The sequence below is a fragment of the Physeter macrocephalus genome, chromosome 17 (genome assembly GCF_002837175.3).
Source record: "Physeter macrocephalus isolate SW-GA chromosome 17, ASM283717v5, whole genome shotgun sequence".
NCBI classification, from domain to species: Eukaryota; Metazoa; Chordata; class Mammalia; order Artiodactyla; family Physeteridae; genus Physeter; species Physeter macrocephalus.
The window spans coordinates 47,726,105-47,735,279 of NC_041230.1; the positions used below are offsets into that span (position 1 = coordinate 47,726,105).

At 46.6% G+C, this 9,175-nt stretch overlaps 1 long non-coding RNA gene across 1 annotated transcript; it reads right to left on the reverse strand.

Annotated features, from left to right (window-relative positions):
- Window positions 1-2,314: 2,314 nt before the first annotated feature.
- Window positions 2,315-7,530, reverse strand: LOC114484024 (uncharacterized). Its single transcript, XR_003676481.1, has 3 exons — window positions 7,349-7,530; window positions 6,129-6,226; window positions 2,315-2,414 (listed from the first exon to the last, which is right to left on the reverse strand). It is a non-coding gene; the product is annotated as an uncharacterized lncRNA (long non-coding RNA).
- Between the last annotated feature and the right edge of the window lie 1,645 nt (window positions 7,531-9,175).

Consider the following 9,175-nt stretch of genomic DNA (forward strand, 5'->3'; position numbering starts at 1 on the left):
CCCAGGGCTCAAGATGGCGCACAGCCTTGGCCCAACGTCCCGGCACCTCGGTGATTCATATCTGACCCGGAGAATGTTCTGCCTTTCCCAGAAAAGCTTTCACGGAAGAGTAGGAGTCTAGAAAGACAAATAACAAAGATAGGGGTTAGAAGAGGAGGCATGAACGGCAATTTGGGTTGCTAATTCCTCCAGCTAATTTAATTCTGAATTCCCCGTGTTCCTGGCCAGGACACAGTCAACTCCGGAGGAAGGTGATGAAAAGCTATCCATCAAGAAAGGATCAAAAGTTTGTTACATTTTTGGATACCTCTTTGGCTCTAGGGGCTTTCCTTTAAACTTCAAACTTTAAAGCGCTGTGAGGTTGATCTGTCCCTAGCACTGATGATTAAACATTTATGCTGTTTATAAAAATCAGGGAACACAAAAATAATCTGACTCACTCCCACCTTCTGGTCCTTTTGTGATTCTAGAGACATGGAGATAAGAAAACCGTGGATGAATTTTATTGAATTATTAAACTGAGCATAGCTGGGGAAGGGGGGACACTCCTGTCTGTGAATCTAGGGAAACAACTGGTTATTTTCCTAAATTCTGAATATTTGGATTTAGAATCAGAGTCAGAAATACGGCCACCGTCACGTGGGGCCCCTGAACCAGAGGGGGACCCCCCCCGCCCAGTGCCAGAGCACAGGGGATCTCAGCGGTGACCAAATTCCAGCCCTGCACTCTGCTTTCTCGCGCCTGCTTACGTACAGTTTGAAGGAAAACATGTTAACAGTGTTAAGTGCTTTTCACCGGGTTTTCAAACCCGGAGAACTTTCCCCTTAAAAAAAAATTTTTTTAATAGAAGTTCCTCGTACGTTAAAGGGGCTGTGATTCCCCCGTCAGCCAAGCCCCGTCTGTGGCCCAGGTCGCCTCCACGTGAACTGAGAGCTTACCGCGCAGATCTTGTGTCAAAGGTTCGGCGTTCATCTTCCATGGCTTGGGTCGCCAAGATGCAGGGATGTGTTTTGTCAAACACCTGCCGATAAATATTTGGCAAATGCCATCCTGGAACCCATCGTAGATCTCCTCTTCTGTTGTCTTGGGAGCGGAGAAGGTGGCAGGTAAAAGGAATCAGGAGAGACATGAGGGTGAGGCTACATGGGATCGCGGGCATATCACCAAGCGGACTGCATCACACGCTGCCTCACGGGAGGAGAGACTCACCTGTTTTCCAAGAAGTAGCATAAAGAAGATAGATTTGGTCTTCGGACACCCGAGGCCTGATATTAGGAAAAACATGATAAGACGTACATTTAGAAGAGATGGCCCCGTGCGCGCACGCGTGTGTGTATGTGCATTATTAATACGTCTGCTGGCCTTGACGAGGTATAGTCAGAAAGCTTTCTGGTTTCTTTTTCACATGGCCTGTACAGTCATAAATTGACGTTAGGTGTTTTCCACACTGTGGCCCTGGGTGTGAGCTTTCTTCTAGGACAGGCATACGTCGTTTTACTGAGCTTCACAGATATTTGCCTTTTTTCCAAATTGGCGGTTTGTGGCAACTCTGCGTTGAGCAAGTCTATGGGTGCCATTTTTCCAACAGCGTTTGCACACTTCGCATCTCTCTGTCGCATTTTGGTCATTCTCAAGATATTTCAAACCCTCCACCAGCAAAAAGATTATGACTGGCTCGACAGAGGCTCAGATGATGGTTAGCGAGCTTTTGCAATGAAGTGTTTTTTAACTAAGGTGTGTCCATTGCTCTTTTAGACATAATACTATCGCACACTTACAAGACTACAGTAGGGGCTTCCCTGGTGGCGCAGTGGTTGAGAGTCCGCCTGCCGATGCAGGGGACGCGGGTTCGCGCCCCGGTCCGGGAGGATCCCACATGCCGCGGAGCCGCTGGGCCTGTGAGCGTTGGCCGCTGAGCCTGCGCGTCCGGAGCCTGTGCGCCGCAACGGGAGAGGCCACGACGGTGAGAGGGCCCGCGTACCGCAAAAAAAAAAAATGACACTAGGGACTTCCCTAGCAGTCCAATGGTTAGGACTCCACGCGTCCACTGCAGGGGGCACGGGTTCGATCCCTGCAGGGAACTAAGATCCCACATGCCGTGCGGCGCAGCCAAAAAAATACAAAAGTTAAAAAATAAAAAGGACACTAATCATATTGGATTCAGGGCCCACCCTACTCCGGCATGACCTCCTCTTAACTAATTACATATCTAATGTCTATTTGCAAATAAGGTCACATTCTGAGGCATCGGAGGTTAGGACTTCAACATGTATTTGGGCGGGACACAATTCCACATATAACAAGTAATAATAATATTACTAATATTAACAGTACGGTTGTCATTCCTGGAGCTTCTCCTGTACTTTAGGCATAGGCATTTTGCTAGCAGCTTTTTCTCTTATCCTCACCTCAACCTTTAAAGAAAGGAGGAAATTGAGAGTTAGAGATGCTTTGATCCACATTTCTTATCTTTCCTTCTTTTCTCCTGTTCCCCAAACCAGTTTCTCTATATACTGGTTGTTCCCTGCGAGTTCACTGTGGCAGATGTTTGTTCCAGAGCCCAAAAGTTGACATGGAGTCTGACAAGTATCCTAGCATCACCGTGTGACAGAATTTCTGAAATCAGAACAGTATACATTGTGCAATAAAAGTCTACATTCTAAATGTTCAGAACAGGAGCTAAAACAGCCCTTGGAGGGTTGTGATTCTTAGGGTAGTGGTTAGAAAGTCACAGACTCTGAGCTGGACGTCCTGGGTTCACCTCCTGGCTCTTCCACTTACCAGTTGAATGAATTGGGCAAGTAGGTGAAATGCTTGATGTGCCTCTATTTATCCATCTGTGAAATGGGTTCATCATAGTTCTTACCCCATTAAGTTTTTCATGAAAGCTCAATGAGCTTATTTATTATAGTTATTATTGCTAGAGATAATATTTTACTGTCCCCCCAAACAGGGATTTAACAAGCCTTTTATCATATACCTCCAATGGGCAAAGTACTCAAAATCTACTCCTTTGTCTTGTAATTTTGAAAACAAAAAAAACATAATTTCAAATGAATTCTTTTGAGCTGTGAGTCCCCTCTGTGCATCAGCCATGGATGCAGCAAAGCATAATTGATCGTGTTCCTTCTTATCTCTAATTGGCCACTATCTCTTCCACACATAGGGAGGCAGGCTGTGCTCTTAAGACACAAATCCCTTTCCCCACTTCCTGTGTAATTCTGCCCTTTTCTCCCCGAAGCTGCCCATTGTTGACAGTGCTCGTGTGGGGTCACTTGTTTCCTCCTCTCCTTCCTGGAGTGTGCCTCAGATGGAAACCCAAGTTTTTTTGTTTCGTTTTGTTTTTAATCAATTTTTTTGAAGTAGAGTTGATTTACAATGTTGTGTTAATTTGTGCTGTACAGCAAAGTGACTCACTTATACATATATATACATTCTTTTTTTTGTTTATCTTCTTTTCCATTATGGCTTGTCATAGGATACTGAATATAGTTCTCTGTGCTATACAGTAGGACCTTGTTTATCCATTCTGTATGTGAAAGCTCACATCTGCTCCCCCTAACCTCCCACTCCATCCCTCCCCCAACCCCTCCCTCTGCCTTGGCAACCACCAGTCTGGTCTCTATGCCTGTGATTCTATTTCTGTTTTGTAGATAGGTTTATTTGTGTCGTATTTTAGATTCCACATATAAGTGATATCGTGTGGTATTTATCTTTCTGACGTACTTCACTTAGTATGGTAATCTCTAGGTCCATCCATGTTGCTGCAAATGGCATTATTTTCATTCTTTTTTATGGCTGAGTAATATTCCATTGCATCTATGTACCACATCTTCTTTATCCATTCATCTGCCGATGAACATTTAGGTTGTTTCCAAGTCTTGGCTATTGTGAATAGCGCTGCAGTGAACATAAGGGTGCGTGTATCTTTTAAAATTACTGTTTTCTCTAGATATATACCCCGGAGTGGGATTGCTGGATCATATGGTAATTTTATTTTTAGTTTTCTGAGGACCCTCCATACTGTTTTCCACAGTGGCTGCACCAACATACATTCCCACCAACAGTGTAGGAGGGGAAACCCAAGTTTTGAGCTTGACAAGCAGAAAAAGGGGAGAAGGGATGAGATGGGGGCAGTGAGATCTCCTGCAGTTAAAATGGAAACACTCACTTTTGCCCTCGGTCCCCAGGAGGAAGTGTCCAAAGGAGGCAGGCGTTCAGGCTGGCCCCGGGTTTGTGGTTTCAGACACAGCCTTGTAAACGCTGACTCTCTTTTGTAGTAATTGTGCAAGTCCTCCCAGACGCTCTGGATTTCTTTTTGAAGATTTCCAACCTTCCTTTCTCACAGCCTATTTGGGTGGGTACCGAGCTAAGCACCGTTTCGTGGAGAAACTCCAAATTCCTAATCGAAGTGCCTCAGAGAATCGTTCTCCTTTTGTTTTGCCTCATTTCCACACTTGTGAAATCAAACTTGCCGTTCAATGTTTATATGGCAATTCAGCCTTCGAAGCCATCTGTTGCCAGGCAGGAGCGTAGAACTCCTGGCTGCAATGCGCCGGGTTGGGTCTTCTAAGCCTCTTAGCACAAAGGCCTGATGTTTCAATCCTGCAAGCGAATTGCCACCTTTATTTCCAGATTCGCCTCCAAATCCACACGGCCCTCTAGAGACACCGACGGGCATCAGTGTTTGCTTTGCACGGGTCACGCTCAGAGCTCTCACTTTTCACCTCGGTTGTTCCTTTGCTCTGCCGGTGCCAAGGTGAGCTGGAGGCATTTAGGATTCACACCTGTGTGTGAACAGCCGAGCCAGCCCGCACCAGAGGGAAAATACTATTTCTCATAAGTGCTCAATAATGATAGTCTTTATTGCATCCAAATCTATATCGTGACACATAGTGGAAAGTTTTCGGATTCTACGTGGAGGAGTTGACAAAGGCCTGCAGGTGAAAAGGAAAGGAAACACACACACACACACACACACACACACGCACACAGACACACACTCAGAGAGAAAATTTTCTCCATATAAACATAGGGCAAGAGATGGGACCAGAGCGCCAGGCTTTCTGTGGCCAGCGTAGTTCATACTCTTCCAAAATAGCGTTAACTTTCTGAAAAACGGAGCATACTGAAAAGGCATCTATCAGGAAAGCGTATTTCTCTAGGAATAATTAGTCAGACTAATTCGTGTTCCAATCTAAGCGGATCGCCGTTCTCCTTTTACAACAGATGTTAAAAGGAGAGATGAAGAATGTGAGAAAAGGACTTTGATCCTGCGGTTCTGATTTGCTTGGCTGTGCTGACATTTTAGGCGCAGAAAGTTGTTACGTGCTCGCCCCCCCGGGGGGTGGGGGGATGATTCTCTGGCGTTTTGCAGTTGATAAGACCTGAGTGATTCTTCTCAGAAATTGGCCTCTTTAAAAGTGTCCAAGTGGTCTTCTTCTCTCTGTAGCTTTAGGACACGAGTGAGGTGACAAAGGATAAAGATGTATTCCTTTGGAGGTATTCGATTGCTTCATTATGCTATCTTTCCATGGAAGTGATTTCATAGCAAGTTTTTCTGGTTCTCTTTTTTAATGGGAAAAATGCACAAGAGTTATTGTGGAACCATGAGGCACGGATTCCTGACTGAGGTCTGGATTTGAATTCCAACGACCACAGGACTTAATTGATGTGTCTGGATATTCAGGCCTCTGGCAAGGGGCTTAGCAACACATTTCCTGGATTAAGCTAGCGTGCAAGTTCAGTCACACGTCAAGTCCATTTTGTCACGAGAGGGAAATCATTTAGAAGATAAACTCGTTGGTATTACTGCGATGATTAAGTCGTTGGTATTACGTAGAAATGGGAGGGCAAACCATGGCCTCAGGCCAAATCCTGCCAGCTCTCTGTTTTTGTCAATAAAGTTTTATTGGCTCACGGCCATGCCTGTTTGTTGATATACTGTCCCTGTCTGCTCTGGCACCCCAAGAGCAGGGCTGCTGAATAGCTGTAACCTTCCAGTGTTGCAAGCCCCGAATACTGCCTGCCCTTTGACAAAGAAAGTTGTAGGACCCTTGGATAAGAAGATGAACTAGTTGGTGTTACCTAAGTTTTTTGAATGGTGGCTCCGTCTCCCATTTGCCTACCTGTTGGAACAAAGCAGTAGATACACCAAAGGTGACGTGTCTCTAATAAGATCCTCGGAGCCGGGGGGAGGGGGAGGGTGGCCAATGAAGCGGCGCCTCTGTTGACGAGAAGAAAAGGCTGTCAGGATTGCACACGGAAATCAGAACGCCCTGACTTTTCTGTGCGTATTTCTGTTTATTTAAAAGGAGCTATCACCGCCCAAAGCAAAGGATCGCCTTTCCTCTCCAGCTACTTGATAAAAGCCCAGTTTTCATACTTCTAGCTCGATGAAGGTCTTTGGCAAGTTCATTTCTTGCTCAATCACCGAGGATCATTTGAGACCTCGGCAGACGGTTTCAGTCAAATCCTATTTAGACTGGGCAGAAAAGTTTTCAATCGACGCTACCACCAAATAGGCCATGATAAAGAATAAATACCACCCACCCTTGACCTGGGTGAATGTGGGAATGTAATAGAGCTTCGAGCCGAGGGAGAGAGATGATGCTGGAAAATCCACGAAATAAATCGTCTCTTTAAAAAATCACATAGTCCTGGGGATGTGTACTTCTAAGCCCAGGCTTCAATGGAAAAGTACTTAGGGTGCAGTAAGTCGTTTAAACAAAATCAGTGGAAAAACAGGGAGTTTCAGGGAGCAAGAGATCAGGTTTTCTGGGCTCACCACACATCAGGTGATTTAAGCTAAAAATGGCTTAAAATACTGCAATCACTTGAAATGCCTTACATAAACTGACCAGGAATCTGGGGCATTCGTGCTCAAGACCATTTTCTTCTCCTCAAGATAAGGGGTGGGGAATCAGTCATCGGTTATTTCCAGATAATGTAGTTAACACCTCGTGTAATATTAGCTGGGCTGGGAGCTCTGCTCTCAGGGCCGAGATTGTTCCTGCCAGTTTTAATAAGGACTATGTGTATTTTTCAAGTCTGGGTAGCCACTGGTGAGTCATTTCTACAATCTGCCTGCTTTGGGGGTACAATGGGGCAAAAAGTCCCCCGAAACAGCTGTTCAGTTATTAGTTCAGTTATTCATTCATTCACTCATTCATTTATTCATCGCATGGTTACTAAGTACCTCTGTATGCCAGGTCCTAGTGCTAAATGCTGGAGAGACGTGTGTGTATAAAATCTCAATTGCAAGGAGCTTATCGTCTGTTGGAATTTGTGGCCTCATCTATATCGTGCAAGAAATGACTTGACAGCTGAAAGAGACGTGAGGTCATACCTGGTAAGGTCTCTGTCGAGCAAGGGAAGGTTTAGGGTGGAAAGATTTCTTCTGAGGTAGCACAGCGATTCAGAAGCACCACCAAAGCTGATCCACGTGGCTCTCTGTTTATGAGGGCAGCCTTCCTCTCACTTCTGTTTCGTATACCTTTGATTTCCTGTGTGGGGTCCACCCCCTTTGCTTAATTCTCACTACGAGAGAGACGGAACAGTGAGAAGATCCCATCTATCCCTTTTCACATTTGAATTCCAATCTGCCACTTACTGGCTGTGTGTCCTTGGGCAAGTTGCTTAACCTCTCTGAGCTCCAATTTCCTCATGTGGCTGCAGGACTGAGGTGAAGGATTCAGTGACTGGGGAGAAGGTGAATTAAGGAAAGGTCACCATTTACTCCTTGACCTTCATATCTTTCTGTGACTTTGGCTCATGAATAGCGGACAGAAGTTGGTCTCCGTGGCTGGGAATCACTGAAGGGTTGCGACTTTTCTGCCATCTCTAGCCTCTCTGATACGGAGTCAAGGCAAATGCTCTCCATTTCTTCTTCTGGTGCTTTCTGCTGGAATCTCAAAATACAGACTAGAAAGCACAGGCTCTAGAATGGGCTAGAGCAAAGGTCACATCCAAGTTCTAGTACCCCCGCATACCCATTGCCTACCCACGGGGGCCCTGTAAAGGGGAGGTAAGAGCTAGTGCCTGGGAGGGTTGTAAGAACTCATAGTTGCGAGATTACAAAGCCCAGCCCCTCTTCAAAGGGCTGGAATCTGGGGGGAAGCTGGAGTTGTGTGGCTGAACTTCTAAATACCTGGACCTGAGCTCACTCTTGCACCTGATCTACAACCTACCACAGAATCCCTGCGGATGAGGCACCTGTCAGTTCTTTCCCAAAAGAGTCCGCTTACCCAGGACCAGGCTCTGCTGATCTCCTCAGGCCACGCCCTCTGCTTAGTAGAGGGCGCAGTCCTTTGGCATCACCCGTTTGCCAGGGGTAAAAGGTGACATCAAGATGCCAGGGGCTTCCACGAGACTGTGTCTCCTCTCCTTCTGGCGTCAGACTCTGGACAGTTCTCCAGCTATAGAGAGACAGGCGTCCAGAAGCAGCTGTCAAGCCTATTTCTCCTTCACCCCAAAAACGTCTGCAGGCGACAGCTAACTAACCCCGTGCGCCAGGAGCCTCGCAGCAATCTGCGCCTGGAAAGCACGTTCAGGGGCGAGAGAAAGCTCCCCGGGACCTGCAGAAGCATCCTCTTTAGTTCCTCACCTCCTGTGCTCGAATGGCCCCTGGAGTAACAGGGCATGTGTTTGAACCCCAGCTCTGCCACTTCCTAATTGTGTCGACCTGAGCACGTTTCTTAATCCCTCCGTGCTTCAGTTTTCTGTAAACGGGGTGCATAGTAACACATCTGTTTCATAGGGTTTCTTTCTTTATTTATCTAATTATCTCGGTCGCATGGGGTCTTCGTTGCTGCGCGCGGGCTCTCTCTAGTTGGGGCGAGCGGGGGCTGCTCTTCGTTGCGGTGCGCGGGCTTCTCATCGTGGTGGCTTCTCTTGTTGTGGAGCACGGGCTCTAGGCGCGCGGGCTTCAGCAGTTGTGGCGCGCAGGCTCTAGAGCGCAGGCTCAGTAGTTGTGGCGCAGGGGCTTAGTTGTTCCGTAGCATGTGGGATCTTCCCGGACCAGGGCTCAAAACCCGTGTCCCCTGCATTGGCAGGCGGATTCTTAACCATTGCGCCACCAGGGAAGCCCCTCTTTTACAGAGTTTTTGCGAGGACTAAACGTGTGTGTGTGTGTGTGTGTGTGTGTGTGTGGAATATTACTCGCCCATAAACAAGA